This window comes from Heterodontus francisci, chromosome 29, assembly GCF_036365525.1.
Source record: "Heterodontus francisci isolate sHetFra1 chromosome 29, sHetFra1.hap1, whole genome shotgun sequence".
Taxonomy (NCBI): domain Eukaryota; kingdom Metazoa; phylum Chordata; class Chondrichthyes; order Heterodontiformes; family Heterodontidae; genus Heterodontus; species Heterodontus francisci.
In genome coordinates this window covers 41,323,797-41,329,796 of record NC_090399.1, presented here as the reverse complement: position 1 = coordinate 41,329,796, position 6,000 = coordinate 41,323,797, and positions in this window count along the sequence as shown.

Below are 6,000 nucleotides of genomic sequence, written 5' to 3'. Positions count from 1 at the left end.
ATAATCTTCAACCAGAAGTGCTGAGTTGATGATCCATCTCAGCCCCTCCTCAAGTCCCCAGCATTACAGATGCCAGACTTCAGCCAATTCAATTCACTCTGCGTGATATCAACAAACGACTGAAGACACTGGATACTGCAAAGGCTATAGGTCCTGACAATAATCCGGCAATAGTGCTGAAAACCTGTGCTCCAGAACTTGCCGCACCCCTAGCCAAGCTGTTCCAGTACAGCCACAACACTGGCATCTACCCAGCAATGTGGAAAATTGCCCGGGTATGTCCTGTACATAAAAAGCAGGACAAATCCAACCCGGCCAATTACTGCCCCATCAGTCTACTCTCAATCACTAAAGTGATGGAAGGTGTCATCAACAGTGCCATCAAGGAGCACTTGCTTAGCTATAACCTGCTCAGTTTGGGCCTCTCAGCTCCTGACCTCACTACAGCCTTGGTTCAAACATGGACAAAAGAGGTGCACTCAAGAGGTGAGGTGAGGGAGTGACTGCCCTTGACATCAAGGCAGCATTTGACCGAGTTTGGCGTCAAGGAGCAAAACTGGAGTCAATAGCAACCAGGGGGAAAACACTCTGCCGGTTGGAGTCATACCTAGCGCAAAGGAAGATGGCTGTGGTTGTTGGAGATCAATCATCTGAGCTCCAGGACATCACTGCAGGAGTTCCTCAGGGTGGTGTCCGAGGCCAAACCATCTTCAGCTGCTTCATCAATGACCTTCCTTCAATCATAAGGTCAGAAGTGGGATGTTCGCTGATGCTTGCACAATCTTCAGCACCACTCGTGACTCCTCAGATACTGAAACAGTCCGTGTAGAAATGCAGCAAGACCTGGACAATATTCAAGCTTGGGCTGATACGTGGCAACATTCACGCTGCACAAGTGCCAGGCAATGACCATCTCCAACAAGAGAGAAACTAACCACCTCCCCTTGACATTCAATGGCATTACCATCACTGAATCTGCCACTATCAACATCCTAGGGGCTACCATTGACCAGAAACTGAACTGAAGCAGACATATAAATACCATGGCTCCAAGAGCAGGTCAGAGGCTAGGAATGCTGCAGCGAGTAACTCGCCTCTTGACTCCCCAAGGCCTGTCCTCTACCTACAAGGCACAAGTCAGGAGGTGTGATGGAATACTCTCCACTTGCCTGGATGGGTGCAGCTCCATCAACACTCAAGAAGCTCGACACCATCCAGAACAAAGCAGACTGCTTGATTGTTTGTGGATGGTGTGCTATTCACTCCCTTCACCACTGATGCACAGTGGCAGCAGTGTGTACCATCGACAAGACGCACTGCAGCAACACAACAAGGCAACTTAGACAACACCTTCCAAACCCGTGACCTCAACCAACTAGAAGGACAAGAGCAGCAGATGCATAGAACATCACCACCTGTGAGTTCCTGTCCTAGTTACACACCATCCTGACTTGGAACTGTATCGCCATTCCTTCACCGTCGCTGGGTCAAAATTCTGGAACTATCTTCCTAACAGCAATGTGAGTGTACCGACCTCACATGGACTGCAGCAGTTCAAGAAGGCAGCTCACCACCACCTTCTTAAGGGCAACTAGGGATGGGCAAAAAATGCTGGCCTGGCCAGCGATGCCCACATCCCATGAAGGAAGAAAAGAAAAATACAGGTTACCGTCAGCCCAGCTGATCCATATTGGTATTTACCCTCCTGTCCTCCCTCCATGAGGGAATAGTCCTAATCACACATCCCTTCATCCACCTCACCAACCTAACCTCGAATGTCGACAGTTTCTGTGTCAAACCATTAACATTGTAAGTGAATTCTACAGACACAACTTGGGAAAGAATCATTTACAATTGAACACAGGCTGGGAGTTCCATCACCCCTGTTGACCTGGATACAGGATTACTGGTGGAGGCAATGTCATTCATTCATTTACCTTGATGGATGATTTCCTTCATTTCTCTCCATCGTTTATACTGTAAAGGACCTTTGTATGTCCCCAGGCACACATTCCCAGACATAGCAGTGGGCGTCTCCTCAGAAAACCTGCCAATAGCATTAATATCTGTCAGAGAACACAAGGACAGAAGAACATCAAGAACTAGGAGCAGGAGTAGGCTATACACCCCCTTGAGCCTGCACCACCATTCAATAAGACCAGGGCTGATCCTCAACCTCAACTCCACTTCTCCACCCCATCCCCATATCCCTCGATCCCTTAAAGTCCCAAAATCTATTGATCTCAGCCTTGAATATTATCAGTGACTGAACATCCACAGTCCTCAGAGGTAGAAAATTCCAAAGATTTACAACCTTTGAAGAAATTTCTCGTCTCAGTCCTAAGTGGCCACTCCTTTACCCCCTCGTTTGAGACTCTTCAGCCAGGGGGAAAACAGCTTCTTCACATCCACCCTGTCACACCCCCTCATTGAAACAGAAGATTGAGATCAGCTCTAAATCCTGTGAACTTTTGTTCTACTTTGTCTGTGGCATGTAGGTCTGGAGACCAAAACTGTACACAGGGCAGCACAGTGGCGCAGTGGTTAGCACCGCAGCCTCACAGCTCCAGCGACTCGCGTTCAATTCTGGGTACTGCCTGTGTGGAGTTTGCAAATTCTCCCTGTGTCTGCATGGGTTTTCTCCGGGTGCTACGGTTTCCTCCCACAGCCAAAAGACTTGCAGGTTGCTAGGTTAATTGGCCATTAGAAATTGCCCCTAGTATAGGTAGGTGGTAGGGAAATATAGGGACAGGTGGGGATGTGGTAGCAATATAGGATTAGTGTAGGATTAGTATAAATGGGTGGTTGATGGTCGGCACAGACTCAGTGGGCCGAAGGGCCTGTTTCAGTGCTGTATCTCTATACTAAACTAAACACTCTCGGTGTGGCCAAAGCCCTGTACAATTGCAGCAAGACTTCCTTCCTCTTGTACTCCAAGCCCCTGCAATAAAGGCCAATTTTATATGAAGTGAGTTAACACTACAGGATTCAGACTAGAGAACACAGTGGGATGTGGAACTGCTACATCAGCAATAGTTCATTATTGACAATACATATCTGTCCCTCCAAGAACTAACCTCCTTGAAGATAAAACAGAAACAAAGTTAGTTTGTTGTTGCAGCTTCATGGAATACAAAAGCACGTTGAAGTGAATTAAAAGCAAAATGCTGCGGATGCTGGAAATCTGAAATAAAAACAAGAAATGCTGGAAATACGCAGCAGGTCTGGCAGCATCTGTGGAGAGAGAAGCAGAGTTAAAGTTTCAGATCTGACCTGCTGCATATTTCCAGCATTTCTTGTGTTTATTACTGAAGTGAATTAAACTGGGTGAGGTGAAAACCAACTTGGGACAGTGCATTCTCATCAATTCCACACTCAATGTACCCTGGACATACATTCCCAATAGATTTCATCACTTCACTGAAGCTTCACTTTGTTTTTATACTTTACAAGAAGTCCTCTGAACAATTAGAGTTATTAATTAATATCGGCACGTGAGAAAGAATCAAAGTGGATTTTTTATAATCCGTTCATATGATGTGAGCATTATTGGTAAGGCCAGCATTTATTGCCCATCCCTAATTGCCCTTGAGAAGTTGGGGTGAGCTGCTTTCTTGAACTGCTGCAGTCCGTGTGGTGTAGGTGCACTGACAGTGCTGTCAGGGAAGGAGTTTCAGGATTTTGACCCATGACAGTGAAGGAATGGTGATATAGTTCCAAGTCAGGATGGTGTGGGGCATGAAGGGGAACTTGCAGGTGGTGGTGTTCCCATGTGTCTTCTGCCGTTGTTCTTCCAGTTGGAAGAGTTCACAGGATCTGGCTAGAATTCCAGGACCAACATAAAGCTGGTTTGTGCTGAGGAATGTCAGGTTGGCAGCTCAGCTCCAAGTCAGAAATATGTGGGGCTCGAGATGGGAAATCAGGATAAGAAGCACTGCAGCCCAGTGCTGAGGGGCTGCTTTGCTGCCAGAGGTGCTGTCCTCATCCAGCAGTGATAAGCCAAGGCCCCTCTCCCCTCATTTTCCCCATTCCAGTAATTAATATCAGGATGTTAAAGATTCTATCACACCATTCCCCCCTGAAGTGATGCTAAACCTTTATAAAATACTAGTTTGGCCCCAGCTGAAGAATTGTGACCAATTCTGGGCCCCACACTTTATGAAGGATTTGGTGAATGTACAGAAGAGATTTACTAAAATGGTTCCAGGAATGAGGTTATTACAGTTACACAGATAGACTGGAGAAGCTTGGGTTGTTCTCCTTAGAGCAGAGAAACCTAAAAGGAGATTTTATCGAGGTGTTTAAAATCATGAAAAGGTAAATCAGGAGAAACTGTTTCCAATGGCTGAAGGATCGATAAGCAGAGGGCACAGATTTAAAGTGATTGGCTGAAGAACCAGATACGACATGAGGAAAACATTTTACACAACGAGTGCTCAGGGTTTGAAATGTACTGCCTGATACCCCCTTTTAAACCCATTTAATGCTTCAAAAAATAATAAATAAATAAATTAGAATTCAGCAAAGTTGAGCCAGAGGAAGGGAAACTACGAGTCACTGTTCAGACTTCTAAGGAGGGAGCAAGTGAGAGTTGAGAAGTTATGTGATATAATGGGTGACATTAAGAGATGAATGAAGATGAATTCAAGGTAAATGATGACAGGTGGATAAAGGGACACATATTAAACAGGGGGAAGTTAAATTTAGGATGGTCAGGAAGTTCTTCACTCATTGAGGACACATGGGATGGATTTCCAGATAGAGGGTGGAGTGAAGAATCCAGGAACCATTGCACAGACAGATCAGTGTGATCATTGAGCAAAGTGAAGAAGAAGAACTGGAGATTCTGGAGCTGGGATGGGGAAAATGGCTCCCCCTCCCCCACCCATCAGCTCAGAGTGTTCAGATGGATTTACTCTGCTGTTATTATGTAATTATTTTTGTTTTAAAGAGTAAAGTATAAGTTTGGAATGTAATAAACAGCTAATATACTGGTAACAAAATTAAACCCCATGGGATTAATAGGGATATTGGGTGCATGGATATAAAATTAACAAAAAGACAGAAAGCAGAGAGTAATGGTCAATGGTTGTTTTTCATTCTGGAGAGAGGTTATACAGTGGTGTCCCCCAGGAGTCAGTATTAGGAAACTGCTCTTTTTGATAGATTAATGACTTGGAGTTGGGTTGACAGGGCATCATTTCAGTTTATAAAGGACATAAAATTCAAATGTAGTAAACAGTGAGAGGGACAGTAACAGGACATGGACTGGTAAAATGGGTAGAAACATGGCTGGTGAAATGTAACAGAGAAATGTAAAAAATTGCATTTTGGGAGGAAGAATAAAGTGAGACAGTATAAACAGATTGAAACCAATGGATGTCAGCAGCAGAAACCCTGGCTTAGGTTCCCCTTTGTTGCTGAGCAACCTGGAAGCCAAGTTACAGATATCCACCATTGCCATGGCAACGAATCATTGGGAAGGGACAGATACCTTCAACCAGAATCAAGGGGAGGTGGGGAGGGAGAGGAGAAGAGCACAGTGTGGACCTTCAGAACGGTCAAGTCACTTTGATCCAGTTTGACCTCAATGTTAGTGATGTCCAGCTCAGTGGAGAAGAATATCATGTGCATTTCTGTCAGGTGTCTTTCCATTCCGGTCAAGTTACTTTCCACCTGAGCTTCCAGCTTTTCCATCAACCATTGCTCTTGGTCATTGAGGAACTGGTGCAGGTCAGCAAACTGCTGTGTAACATGGAAGATCAGATTACACCCCATTTCCTTAATGAAAGAGGAAGAAATATACACAGGTACTTTAGAATTAAGCAGAATTGACAGAGAGATCACTGGTTTCCAGTCAAGAAGAAAATAAGACAAGTCCTACAATATCCTCAACATTCTCCAAACTAAACAATTGTGAGACCCACACTTGCAGCCTTGGCCCAATTGGCAGCCTCTCTGACAAAAGTTCATGGTTTCATGACCCACTCAAGAGACTGG